This window comes from Protopterus annectens, chromosome 6.part0 (genome assembly GCF_019279795.1).
Source record: "Protopterus annectens isolate FY-2018-M chromosome 6.part0, PAN1.0, whole genome shotgun sequence".
NCBI lineage: Eukaryota > Metazoa > Chordata > Ceratodontiformes > Protopteridae > Protopterus > Protopterus annectens.
Genome location: NC_056737.1, coordinates 702,482,655 through 702,496,851, shown reverse-complemented (window position 1 = coordinate 702,496,851; position 14,197 = coordinate 702,482,655). Strand labels below are relative to the sequence as shown.

Sequence of the window (14,197 nt, the reverse complement as noted above, 5' to 3'; positions counted from 1 at the left end):
AGTAGCCCCAGGCACCTGGGTCTGGATGAAGATTGTGAAGCGAAAGAATTGGAGTTCTCCGAAGCGGGAAGGTCCGTACCAGGTACTACTGTCAACACCCACTGCAGTCAAGATTGCAGAGCAAGCTTCCTGGATTCATTTGATGCACTGTAAACTGGTTAAGAACTTTGAGTTGGACAAAAACTTTGTTACTGTTGTACAACAAGAACAAAATGGCCAGGTACAAAGCAAATAGAGACATTGAGCAACCTCAGAAAACTTGTATGATCATTTTAATTGCTATGCTAATCACACTGTTCTTTTTGTTGTGGCCACTCCTTTTTCCTGCCACAAAAGTTGAACTGATTAGACATAATGAACCAAACATAGACTGGCATCTGAACTTTAATACTTATCAGGCAATTACACGTGTGTATGCTGAGACTTTTAATGTTTCAAACTGCTGGGTCTGTACGGCCATACCAACAGCATACGGGGGTTTGATGACTGCTATCCCCCTAGGAGTCAATGAGACCTGGGAAAATCTGTTTTTTGACACAGTTGCTATTAAAGCACATGATAAAGTAGCACTGTATTTGCCAGTGACACAAAAAGGAATTGTATGTTTTTACAAAAATGACACCATCCAAGTAGGATGGATTAAGTGTAATGTTACAGTACAGTATAAATGTTATAGAAAACCAAATGATTTGAGTGGATCTTGTAGTACAGATTATGACTCTGAAATCTATGCATAAGACTCTTGATCAGGTACAACGCAATCCTGTACTTTTTAAACAGTTATCTGTAATAGATAGGAAGATGTTTCATGCAGGGCAGTCATTTTGTAACAAAGTAACAACTAAAGTAGAGGACTGTTATTTTGTGTGTGGTAAAAAGGCATATAAATGGTTACCTGAGAATTGGTCTAGCAGTTGTTTTTTGGGGTACCTGGTTCCGGCCATCCGACACACTGTGGCTTTGCCTCAGGGAAATATTCGGAATACCCAAGACGTGACCAAAAAGACTTAAGAAACCTGAGAATCCAGTGGGATGGATCGAAGCGGGCTGGAAAGACCATCGTGATGTGGGAACCAAACTTGTACACATGGACTTGAGTGATGCTGTCATATCCTGGGCAGGTATATTACCTGCATATGGTACAGTTAAATCGATATGGGAGCTGCGAAAACTGTCGAAACTTCTCGAAGTAATGAGTAATGCAACTTTTTCTGCTCTTGAACTGATAACTGATGAACTGAATGCCATGAGAACTGTAGTACTTCAAAACCGAATGGCTCTTGACTTCACCCTAGCGGCGAGGGGTGGGACTTGCGCTTTAATCAAAGAAGAATGCTGTGCATTTATTCCTGACCATCAGCATGAAATTAATGATCATCTTGAGGTGATTCAGCAAGTGTCGGCCATGACCAAGCCAGGCCCAAATCCTCTGACAGACTTTTTCCAGAATGCATTTGGGGGGTGGAGTTCCATCTTTATGAACATATTATGAACATATTGATTGCCATTGGGGTAGGATTACTCCTAATAGGAGTTTGTGTTTGTTGTGGAATCCCCTGCATGAAGGGATTAATCAAAGAATTCATAGATATATCAGTATCTGAGACTATGCATCAAAGTACTGAATTTGAAGAGCTGCTAGAATGCGAAACACTTTCATAAAAGTTTAAACTGAATGACTTTCTTAACTGCAAATCCTGAGTGGAAGAGGTTAGGAAAAGAAGCAAACTGTTTATTCTTTTTTGAAAATAGAATAAAAAAGTATTAACAGGAGGGAAATGTTAGAAAAATATGTGTTAATGTGTGTATGCTTAATGCCAATTAATAACCAAGTATTTTAATACGCTTTTCATTCTATTTTTCATGCACTGTATTTTATACAAATTGAGTTTCATATGAGACTGAAAAAGATGCTTTTTGAAAAATGCAGTATGCTTTCTGAAACTTGCAGGTTGCCCTCTGACCTAGTAACTGCTAGCACAGCAATATTCATGTTTATGCCTTTTGGAAATGTACTTGAGAAGCAGGTGCTTATCTGCTAGGTCAGGAATGAATGAATGAACAATTCTATATTCTGTAAATGTAATGATTTTAGACAATTAGCTCTGTTCGAAGGATGGGAACATGTGCAGCTGCAGTAACTTAGAGATAAAGTAGACAAAGGATTATTAGAGAAATGAACTGCTAGCATTGTGCTTGAGTTAGCCATAGTATCTTGAATGGTAACATAACATGTATCTAACTGGGAGTAATCAAGGCCATGTTGTTTTCCTCAGGAAGTTTCACATAAAAATTGATAAATCAGCAGAAATTCATGGGAAAGATGGTCAACAGATGATGATGAAAAAGGTGGTAATCTGTTACATCAGCTTGGTAGGACATAACCAGTTTAAGAATGCATAAAAATGAAAGTATTTCCTGTTTCTGGTTAGACAAACTCTGTATTAGCAAGTTTTTTTCTCCTTGCTGCAACATTAAAGTGCCTTAACCTGAACCTACCGTGTTTTGATAATTTTTAAAGTATATTTTTCCTTTGACAACCTTCAAAATAACTTTTGAATATAATGGCAAACACATACTGTAATCTAAACACAGCAACCAAACTTCTGTCTGCTATGCAACTAATATATTCATACTGTGCCTTTTGCTATTCCTCATAAATACTGTGGTGGTTGAAGTGGTATTATTCCCCAAGGAAATGCAGATAGGTGGTCTTAAGCTATAGTAGAAGCAGAATTGTAGCTGGCTCAGCCAGTGCCCTGTGCCGGTACAATAAACCAGGGCCCCGCCATCTCAGCTCTTCAAGTGAAGAAAAAAAAAGTACTATATTAATCTGATCACTGTAGTGATTGGCTTATTACAACCTGCCCCAGCTCTTCCACTGAAGAAGAAAAAAAAAAAAGAAAGACATTCCTTCCACTGGCACAGCAATCAGGTGGCCAGATGCACAATACACACATCCCTACTCAGCCATTCAGATCCTGTTTCTGTGTCCTGCCCCCAACCTCCCTCCATTTTATTAAAAAATAATAATAATTTATTCTTATTAAAAATGCTACATCACTAAGGTTTTAGTTAAAATGTGACTGTATTTTTTTTTTACTTTTACACTGTACCAATCAGTTGCTACTGTTTAGACCACACAGAGTGCTACAGCACTCAAGTTTGACTGCAAATGCAATATCGTTTTTTAAAAGCTTGTTTACATTAGAGATTAGGATTGGCTGATCATGCCCCTTCCAACACTTGGCACCGACAGCAGTTGCCACTCTTGCTCCACCCGAGCTACACTACTGTCTAGAAGCATTAGCAGAGGAAAAAATGTGATACAGAGGTGTTTTCAGAAAATGCATTTTACAGTTGAGAACTCAGATTTGAAAATTGAGTTGGGGCTGAATATCTAAGTTAAGTCTTAACTACTTATGGAAAAAAAAGACGTTCGCAAATAATAACGAGGAAAATCAATAAGAGAAATAAGGACAGAAAGGGATGGAAAATAAACAGCATTAGACTGAAAAGTATGAAGCCACTTATGGAAAGCAGGGTGATGTGGTAGTGAGAAGGGTTAATTTACTTGTGGTTGTTTTGTGTCTTGAGTGTGTGTGTGTGTGTGTGTGTGTGTGTGTGTGTGTGTGTGTGTGTGTGTGTGTCTTTAATAAAATAATTACCAATGAGTTCTAATACTGTTTATTTGGTGTACTGCATAGCAACAATGATTTTATCTTACAGAGAAGATAGAAGCCTAAGTGCTAAGATGCAATACAGCACTTTTGCCTATTTTACTTCTATTTGCCTAACAGAACTGTACATATTATAAAATACAGACTTTATCCAAAGGGTTCAAGAACAGAGATGAACAGAGAATTTGAGAATCAAAAAAATTCAAACATCTTTATTAGCTGCAGCAACTCTGGATTAATTTAGTAAACACCTCAGTAGCTCCTCAAACACACTTATGAATGAGGTGACTCAATTACATGACTTACAAAAGACTTTGAAGACATTGGGAATAGTTTTAATAAATATGAATACATATGGACTGAAGAAAAGAGAAAATTATATATTGATAGTGGAAGTCTTTGCTTTTGATGAGATCTTCATATGGCAGTGTAAATGTTCTGTTCACAGTCCTACTTCAGAAGGTGACAGCACCATAGCATCAGCATGCTTCTGAGCATTTCACCTGGTTCTCCCTCAGGAAATGGGTAATGAAATCTGATAGGGCAGAGAGTATATCAGGTGAAAGCTATGGCACAGCAGAATGAACAGTTACTGAAAGGAAATCATCAAAATTTGGAAAAAAGAAAATAAAAGACAGCGGAGGTGCCAGCAAAGCAGACAGAATCACGGACAAACATGGATGCAATACATTAGACAATGTTTAAAACTGTTAGCTTCACAAAATAATTGCCATTACTTAGATCTACCTTTATTATGACACGATTTCTGTCACATCATGATGTATGTGGTGGCTGATTTTTAAGGAATTTAGAAAAAAATTAACTGAAGTGATTTTATCGGTAAAGTTACCTCATTAGCAGAATGGTTCATGAATACTGCAAATGACCATACAAGCAATGACATGTACATAGCTAAATGAACTAAATCACTGACATATGTACCCCCAACAATTATAATTGACTATACAGTGAATGAATGAATAAAACAATTTTAAAATATTGTGGCCATATACAATGACACAACTGAGTCACTGAGCTTCTTAACAGGTCTTTATGTCCAAAAATCTTATATACTGTCACATATAAAAGTGATTAGTCTAAATTTTAAATTTTCACATCAACAGTTTAGTACATTAAAATGTTTTCAAAACCAAATGGAATGAATCAAAAATTATTAGCTAAAACTAGGAATACTGTGTGACCTAGGGAAGAATTGTACACAAAATAAGCAAGAAGACAAAAGTAGCTGCTGGTTGTCTGATAAACACTCTTCTAGGGGCATAGTAATGAAACAGACTGAAAAAACAACTGCCTCCCCACCCTTAGGTGTGTAGTTATCACAAAGACAACCAACACTCTGAAGTGTCAATGCTTTCACAAAATAAATAATTCTTGTTAAGAATTTATAATCTACTTTTAAGTTCTATTGTTTGCAAATGAATAAAACTGTATTAACATTCTGTTATTAAGTGACAGAGAAATATAAAATAGTATAATATATATATAGAACTGTGATAATAACTGGCTTGTTATATATTCAAGACTTGGTTGCCAAAAAATTCACCTTGACACCAAAGCTGTAGCTGCCAAGAACATAGGATTAAAATGGTTATGACTGGTGACCTGATTCTTAATAGTGCATGGAGATTTATCCACTCTATGTACTACCAGTTACAGAAAAATAAATAGATAAATAAAGCAAGAAACAGTGTTAAGACAGTAAGGCACTTAAGAGAGCTCTTCCAAACAGACAGCAACATAACTGCCAGCTTATGTGTTTAAGAATGAAGGATCCAATAATTACTTCTTATTTGCTAACACAGACAAATGTGCTGTTTTCCCTTTGACACAGGGTTTGTTCTCATTTTAGTTTTGTTGATAATTATAATTTCAGCAAAACATTATTCTCATTCTCTAAATTACTTCTTTAGCTAGGAAATATAATTAGAATTTAAAAACTACAAAATGTATTATGATTCATGAAGCAGTCCTTTTTAATTATTAGAGCATAATAAAACCAAATATTTTGGAAAACAACTTCCTTTTTTGTAATTTATGCAAATTCTCTAATTTAAGAAATAATATGATTTTGTGGCATTTATTTACTTAAATTAATACTAATAATATTAAAAAGTGCATATCAGATAGGATGCTTTTAGCATTAGATTCCTATTTTTAGGACATGATGCAAAGCAGTATGTGACATGCATTAGGTACCATCTGTTTCACTGTGCATTACTACTATACATGATTAAGACTTGAGGAAGAACAATACCAGTTGGAGGTTGGGGCAAAGGACCATTTGGGAAGAGGCAGATCTCCTAAATGCAAGTATCTGTTTTCTTAATGTGACCTTCTGATTTTTAGATAGGGCAAGTTCCTTGTACTTATACTGGTAATTTTGAACACAGGTAAATACGGACTGCTGAAGGTGGGGAAATCTATGTGTGGGTGTCTCTGAAATGAGTTGACTATATTACTTATTTTGCACAAAATTATATCCACTTGAACAGAGTAAAACTAAGAAGTACTTCAAACCACATTAAAAAAAAACGACAAGGAAATAACACTTACAGGACATATAATTCTTTTTGAATATTTAACATAACTTAGTAGTAAATATGAACATTCATAAAAGTTAGAAAATCAAGTTTAAAAGAATATATAAAATTTTATAAAATCTTGGTCCACACTTTATTATATGTTAAAGTTTTATATCTAAAGGAAGGAATAAATATAGATTAGTTATTTATAAGGCAATTCATCAATTTTATACTGTTTAGGTATTTAATATTTGATGCATTTACATTGGATGCATTTAGTGTTGGGCATGTTTATATATTTATAAAGAAAAAAAATAATTTGTAAAATCATAGCATTACAGATGTATATATATTAATTGTTAGTTTTCAATGAATGAAACTGCATTTCACAGGGGCAATAATTGTGAGTTTAAAAAGCATTTTTTCAGTCTGTTTGCAATTTAAAAATTGGCTTTGTAGTAAGGTATCCAATTAATGTAATCAATGTAGTAATTATTTGATTGGAAATTTTTAATTGAATTATTGGTGGTAAGGACGGGTATATAAGGAACATATAAGTTCCAACAGAAGGCAAGAAGCCGAGGTACCAGAACAGATGCAATAAAAGAACTATATGTCCTGTCAGTGGATTTCCTTGTCATTTTTTTTTTTTTAATGTGGTTTGAAGTTTTGCCATTTTTTATGTTTTTGTGATAAAACTAGGAAGTAATCAACAAGAAGGGTATAAAAGATAAAGTTCAATGTTATGCAAAAACAGAAGATATATCCCAAAAAAGCCACCCAGAACACCATGCATAGAAAACCCTTTTGGGACTAAAACTAGGAAGTGCGTCCAGTAATAAAGAGGCAACCTGAGATGATGGTCAATCAGTATGGGAAAGCATATTGTTTTTTCATTAAGATAAAATTATTATGACTAGGGGGGTTGTCAGTCTGTGAAACAAGCTAAATAATTTATTATTGTAGAATTTCACTTATTCACTGTGTTACAGCAGAGCTGCACCCAACCAGAAAGGGTAAAGCCAGGTGGGGATTACAGTATAGAATATCAGCTACTTTACTGTTACCTGATCACTGCTAAGTGATCCGGTGTGTGTGTGTGTGTGTGTGTGTGTGTGTGTGTGTGTGTGTGTGTGTGTGTCTGCATATGTGTGAAATGATCTGAATATGTTACTAAGAGCAGAAAGGGTGAATGGGTAGAGGACTTGCATCTGTATGTGAGAAGTAAGCTATGTACATTATCATGGGTATACGGTCTTTCAGGATCAGAAAAATGAAACAAATCTATCAAAAATGGGGTACTTGTAGGAGTGGGGTTATTCTGGGTATGAAACTGACCTTCAGTCACCTGATCACAATCAAAAGATCATGGATCTGGACTGTCAGGGAATATTAATATGTGTGCATGTGTTTGTGTGTGCGTTTATTTGAACACACCCTTTAGAATGTGCTGAAACAAGGTGAAATAAATTCCTATAGACAGATTTTCTTTCATTTCACCATAACAAAACATAATAGGTGCACTACTTGTTCTAAGGGTGTGTCTATATGTGAAAGGAACTGATGTACTCATACCAAAATGGTGCTAAAATTTAATTTGGGATTCAAGTTCTTTTAAAAGACACTGGAGGCAATCGAGTTTTTATAAGGGAGAATATTTCCAATGAAAACTGTAGAATTTTTAGTTGATTGCCAGAGACTGTTTCTACAGGTTAGGTATGCTTTTCAAAAACTGTGGGACTCATTCAGAAAGCTTTAACTAAGTTATTTACAGATTATATGACTACTAAATAAGGAGAAATATAGGTCAGGCTAAGGCAATATCAACATAAATTGATGAGGTTGCAGTGAAAAATGATCCAATGACACACACAGGTGGAGTGACAACTGCAAGAGATTAAGGACAAACTTAACAGTTTAGTAAACTAAAAAGTGGATTAACCTAGGCAAATCCTGACTGTGATGAATTTTGATGTCACTACCCATTAAAATGTAACTTTATGGATTAGGGAACAGCTTTCCGACATGGTAGTTACTAACATGAAAAATATTGCTTCTGAGAAGTTGATAAACACTCCCAAAATACTACATTTGCCATCTCTATAGTAGGCTTTATGAGAAGGACCAAAGTAATGAGATGTCAGACAGACAGTGATTGCTACTTGAGGCTGCTTGATTTACCCAAATTAGCTCAGCAGCAGGCACATTCACTTCTGATGGAGTTCAGTGTAGAAGTACAATTAGTAGTAAACTAGTTCTAAAAGATATGAAAAGGGATATGCCTCTTGGTCCTGATGGCCTGTCTTCATACATATACTTGACAGGCAGTGATATATTTTTTACATAGTTTTACAACTTCATCCAACCGGTGGTGGTGCTGCGGTAGCGTTGTTGCCTCACAGTAAGACGTTGTCTTGTTCAATTCTCAGCTAGAGCGTCTTCTGTGTGGAGACATACGTGAATGGGCGTACCTTTGTTAAAGGTTGTGCATCAGAGCTGGCAACTCGGCATGTAAAAATCTACTGCCAATCATTAGCGGACTGGAGTTCCGCTGTGGTGACCCCTAACCGGGAAAAGCCGAAAGACACAACAACAACAACAACAACAACTTCATCCAACCAAACGTTATCTACTGGTTGTAACCCCCCATGGAAGAAGGCAATTATTGTGGTAGTATGTAAACAAAGAAAATATCTCACTCAGGTGGGATTGTAGAGACCCATTTGCATTTTAAATCAAGGTTACAAGTTACTTACTGCTCTATTTGCAAAAGACCAGTGAAACCTCTCCTTTTCTTGATTCATTTAAATCAGTTTTGTTCACCTGGTCATATCACCTCTGACAGTTTAGTTAAGGCTTCCATCTTGACTGAAGATGCCTCAGTGCCTCAGAGAGAGGTTTTTCTTCTTTTTAGAGCAAATCTCAATGCTAAGAGTATTTTTGAATTGATTGCCATCATCTCTTCAAGGTGTGATTAAATAGGAGATTTCACATTATGTCTGTTGATTCATTCTCTTTATAAGGATGTGGCAGCTAAAACTAAATTTGAAGCTAGGCTTTCCACTACAATTGGTGCTTTCAGAAATGCAAATGTACTCTCTCTCTCTCCCCGCTTGTTTGCATTGTATTTAGAGCTTCTGGTAGCAAGATTGAGGGTTGCTTCCATAAAGCGGTACAATATTCAGGACAGTCAGACTAACAGCTAATTATATTGACTTACTTAACTTTAAAATTGGTGAATATGCTAGCTGCCTTGACAGATGTCATGTATAATGAAATCCTGCCAAGATATAAGTACTTCTTCTACACATAAAAGAGGATTTGTTCAGACTTCATGCAAAGTGTACAATCTTTGTCAAGTTTAGTCTTTACTGATCAATGCATTACAGGAACTTTCTATTCTTTCCCATGGGATTTCCACCATAAATTTAAGAAAATGACCAAGTAGTTCCAATGGGTTTCAGAAAGCTGCATGATATCATTGAAGATTTTAATACGGTCTCTCTCTATAGAAGAGCTTGGGAGAGACTGACTTTTGAGTTGTATTGTACGGTGTCAAGGCTCAATATGCTTCATGATGTATTGGTATATAATTATCAAGCAATTTAGAAATAAATACATATGTGAATAAAGCAAAACAGTTTTTTACTAGCTTTAAAAGACAGTAAAGCACTTAGAGAACTCTGTCAAACAGACAGCAATGTAACTATCGGCTTATTTGTTTAAGAATTCTAGAGGACAAAGGATCAAAATCTCAGAGATTTGGGTAGTATACAGAAATTGTCTGACAATTCAAAAGAAGTTAAAAGTAAAACAGCCTGCTACCTGCCCGCTGACCAGCAAACAGTTTACAGTGCTAATATAACAGGAACTGGGAAAAATGATAACACCTTCTAGGATGGGAGATCTGTTGTCAACAGCCATGTCCAAACATTGGGATATACGAGTTAAAAGACTATATAAGCTTTTGAGTAGGTGTAAAAGGCTGGTATACTAGCAACATCTCCTTAAGGATGGGAAACAAGTAACCTTGGAATTCCTTTCCAACACTTACAGAGAAAGGCATGACTCTGAAAGTGTACATAACAACCTATTAGAGGGGTGGAGAAACATTAACTTAATGGGAGTGGAACAACCAAATTGGCCTCGTTGAGTGACGTGGTTGCTGGAGACAAAGGGGTAATCTTGTTTGTAGAATGGAATTGTTAGCAGATTATGCAAAACTCTGGGGGTGTTAAGGTGAAGGAAATCAAAATATATAGCATATTTTGGGAAACAGGACTGAAGGCACAGATTGCACAAGGTATATGGAACTGGTTACTGCTGGCACTGAGATATACTACTAGGTGGAGGAAATTTCGACTCTTTGGTAATGACTTTTTAAGTTTTGTTATATTCCAGCAAGGTAGAACTACATATTTCCAGCACTTAGTCCTAAGTGTTGAAGGTGTACCAGATGGGTCTTGGGAGACAGGATGAGTGCATTTTTGGAATGCAGTGAACTAAGCAACTTTAAGCAAGATATACAAAACATTGTGATACTTCCATTCTTTATTCCTGGTAGGTTTAGGGCAGATACAATCATTCTTCAGGGTAGACAGTACCACATTGGAACTTTCACTTTTAGCTTCTAAACAAGTGATTACATCTAGGTAGAAGACAAGAGATTCTCCTGCAGAAGAAGAGGTTATAAGGGGTATGAAGGAAACAGATAGCTTACAAATGTTAGTAGATGATGCAAATCTAACGGGAAAAAATACCCCGACGTGGTTGCACTTATGCCTTCAAATGGTTTCATAGTACCTTATTCCTTTGATGCTAGGATTACTTATTTTCCCTGACACATCCTGATTAGCAATAAGTACATGGATGAAGATGAAGTATTACTAAGTAACTTTCTAGTGCAATAAGTGCCATTAATATCTGATTAGTTTATTTTGTCATTGTTGAAATGGGTGTTTTAAGTAGTTAATCATTTGTCAATGGTCAGAATTCAGGTTTATTTTATTGCTATTTTATTACTAGATATAATACTTGCTGATGTTTTTATAAATGAGATTTTCTACGGGATGGTTCAAACATTTGAAACTTTGTTGGCTACAGGACACAAAAAAATGGCTTAACTGACTCAGGTTAGCATGATTATCTGAAAGTTTTCTTAATAAACATATAAGGGTGTTAGAGTTGCTTTCTATACTTAGGTTCTGTGTGACAAGCACTTCATAATGACAGTTTACCAACCTGCATTGCACACTATTTCCATCAGGAGTAGATACATATGACTACTTTTCAAGATTGCATATACAGTATAAATCTGGAATGTATCTGTATTTAATTTTCCTTATATCAGGGAGAAAAGTCATATGCATTTCTCCAAGGAAAAAAAAATAACTTTTTCTGTCACTGGAAAGAAACCACCATGTAATTTTCCTGTATTGATCATGGCACAAGACTCTTAGGAAATAACTTAGGACACTGCAATGAACATTTTGCAAATTCTTATAGATCAAGCAAAAAGTTTTTTCTCCCCTAAAGAGCAGTAAACATAAAAAAATCTATTTTTCCAGGGTGAACGTCCATCTGTACCTTCCATGTAGACAGTTTCATTCTCACACCACCTTACCTATATACAACAACTCAAAAAGTCACACAGCAGTGGGGCTGAGGGATACATTTCTTTTCACAATACACAGTGTTCCCTTACAACAGAGATCATGCTGCACCAAATAAAATTATGCAGAAAACCAACACATAAAAATTCAACCGAGGGATGTCCACAGCTTTCCAAATCTAAAAACAAAAATATAGATTACCTCAATTGCTAAACAGAGTAAAAAATACAAAACCGATCTTTAGTAAAAACATGACTACAATCTTGTATACCAACAAAAAACAAAACTCATAACAAAAGACAAAAATCATGCATTTGATGAAAGGATTCCTTGCACCAACAAAAAAGGTGGGACATTTATTGATCAAAAAATGTCAGTCTGATCAACCAATGATCAAAAGATACATTGTATATTTGTAGACTAATCACATACCTATATGGCCTAGCCAACTTTAGCATTAATCTACTTTTAAATCCTTTACAGTGGAATGGCGATCTTAGATGAAGTATAAACCTATGGCCATCTATAATTAAATAAAAATTTACTAAGAATTATCAAATGCTGATTTAGTTATTTTTCTCTATTTTACAGTCAAATGCAGGCATGTACATGCATTTTGTAGTTACAGTCTGCCAAGTTGGATAAAACTTGCCTTCTATAAGGGGAGTGTATATGATTTATTCTTATATAAAGGAATGCAGTGCATGAACATATGCTATTTACATATTGTAGGCAGCATTTATTTTATATGCATACCTGCGTACACACATACACACTCACAGACACACACATTATATATGATTAGTTTTGTCTTTTGTTGTTTTTGATCACTCTAAATTCGATGTAAAATTTTCTTTATTTATTCTTATGAGTGTTTGATTTTTGATGAACACACACACACATATATATATACTATATTATATTATATATATACACGTACATATATACGCATGTATGTATACACACACACAGACACACACAGACACACACGAGTCTCCAATAAAAAGTTGATGGAACACAATATCAGCTTTCTAAATACTGAGACTAGAAAGTGTAATGCTCACTTACCTCAGCTTTCATATGATACAATATGCACATGCAATGAAACAATCTCTGTGAGATCCATACCCCATGAGTTACAAACAACTGCTTGTGAAAAGTTAGGAAATGAATGGATCTACTATGGTGTATGAGATGTAAGCATACTTCATAATAGCAGTTGAGATTACATTTTGTAAATGAGTGGAAAAGCTGATGGGTCATTTCCCACCATGAGAAAACTGCTTGGGCCAGCTCTCCAGATATGTCATCATGATCCTATCTGAAACATCAATGACATCTTACTTTATTGTAAATTCAGCTCATTCTTTGAGGAAATAAATATGGTCTGTGCCAAATTTCTTGCTCTATCATTCTGTTCCTGAAGAATCTACAAAAGAGTACAGTCCACATGGCTGTCAAAAATGGAGACGTCTAATGTAACAGTTAATTTTAAGTTCCACTTTGATATTGTCTTATTAACAGCCTCAGACTTAGTAGTTCACATGCAATGAGGTAACTTACTAGATTTTTTTTTACCATGGTGTAGCTCATCTTTGAATACTGAAAATGAATCTGATTATCTACATGGCTATACTTGCCCATAGTAAACTCTTAAGAGTCAATGCCATCTGCAAATACAGTATTATTTAAATATTAAAGTCTCCTTAAAATAATATTCACCCCTGCTCTAAATTTTACTTACAATTTACTCCCTGGGGAAGTTATGATGAAAGAAGAATCCAATGCCATGGGAAACAAATATTAGAAATGTGGAAAATATATATTTTGGTTATATCATGAATATGTCTTGCATAAAGACACACAAAATTCAGTCTGGAAAATTAGAAAAGGAATCAATCCATTTTCCAGAATAAGCTGCTGTACATGATTAAATATATTAAACCAGACTGTTTGTTTCATTACATTTCCTATAATAATTGCCCCAAAGCTGAAGAAATGCAGATAATCAGATAATCATGGGTCAATGATATGTCTTATATTTTTGTGGGACATTCTCATTGATTCCCATGGGATTTTAGGACAGCCACCTCTTCAAAAATTTAGTCCAGATCATTTTTATCTTGCTATACCAACAGATCTCAGCTCATAAAGGATATGTTTTCAGTTTTAAGGTAATATATTTTTGGCTAAAGAAAACCTTAACGTAGTTCATTTTGAAGAGATCACTTTCATTGGCTAATAGGTAATTTTGATCTGGGCTGATGTCATATGGTCTGTTTAACAGTAAAACTTCAGCCCCCCAAACGTTTAAATTTTGAACTACCAGAATCTGGTAAGGGACCACAGCATCTTTATGTTC

At 35.2% G+C, this 14,197-nt stretch overlaps 1 protein-coding gene across 3 annotated transcripts in view; it reads right to left on the bottom strand.

Annotated features, from left to right (window-relative positions):
* ESR2 (estrogen receptor 2) overlaps positions 1–14,197 on the bottom strand; it is a 2,041,892-nt gene that overhangs the window by 275,722 nt on the left and 1,751,973 nt on the right. The gene's annotated exons all lie outside the window — the stretch shown is intronic.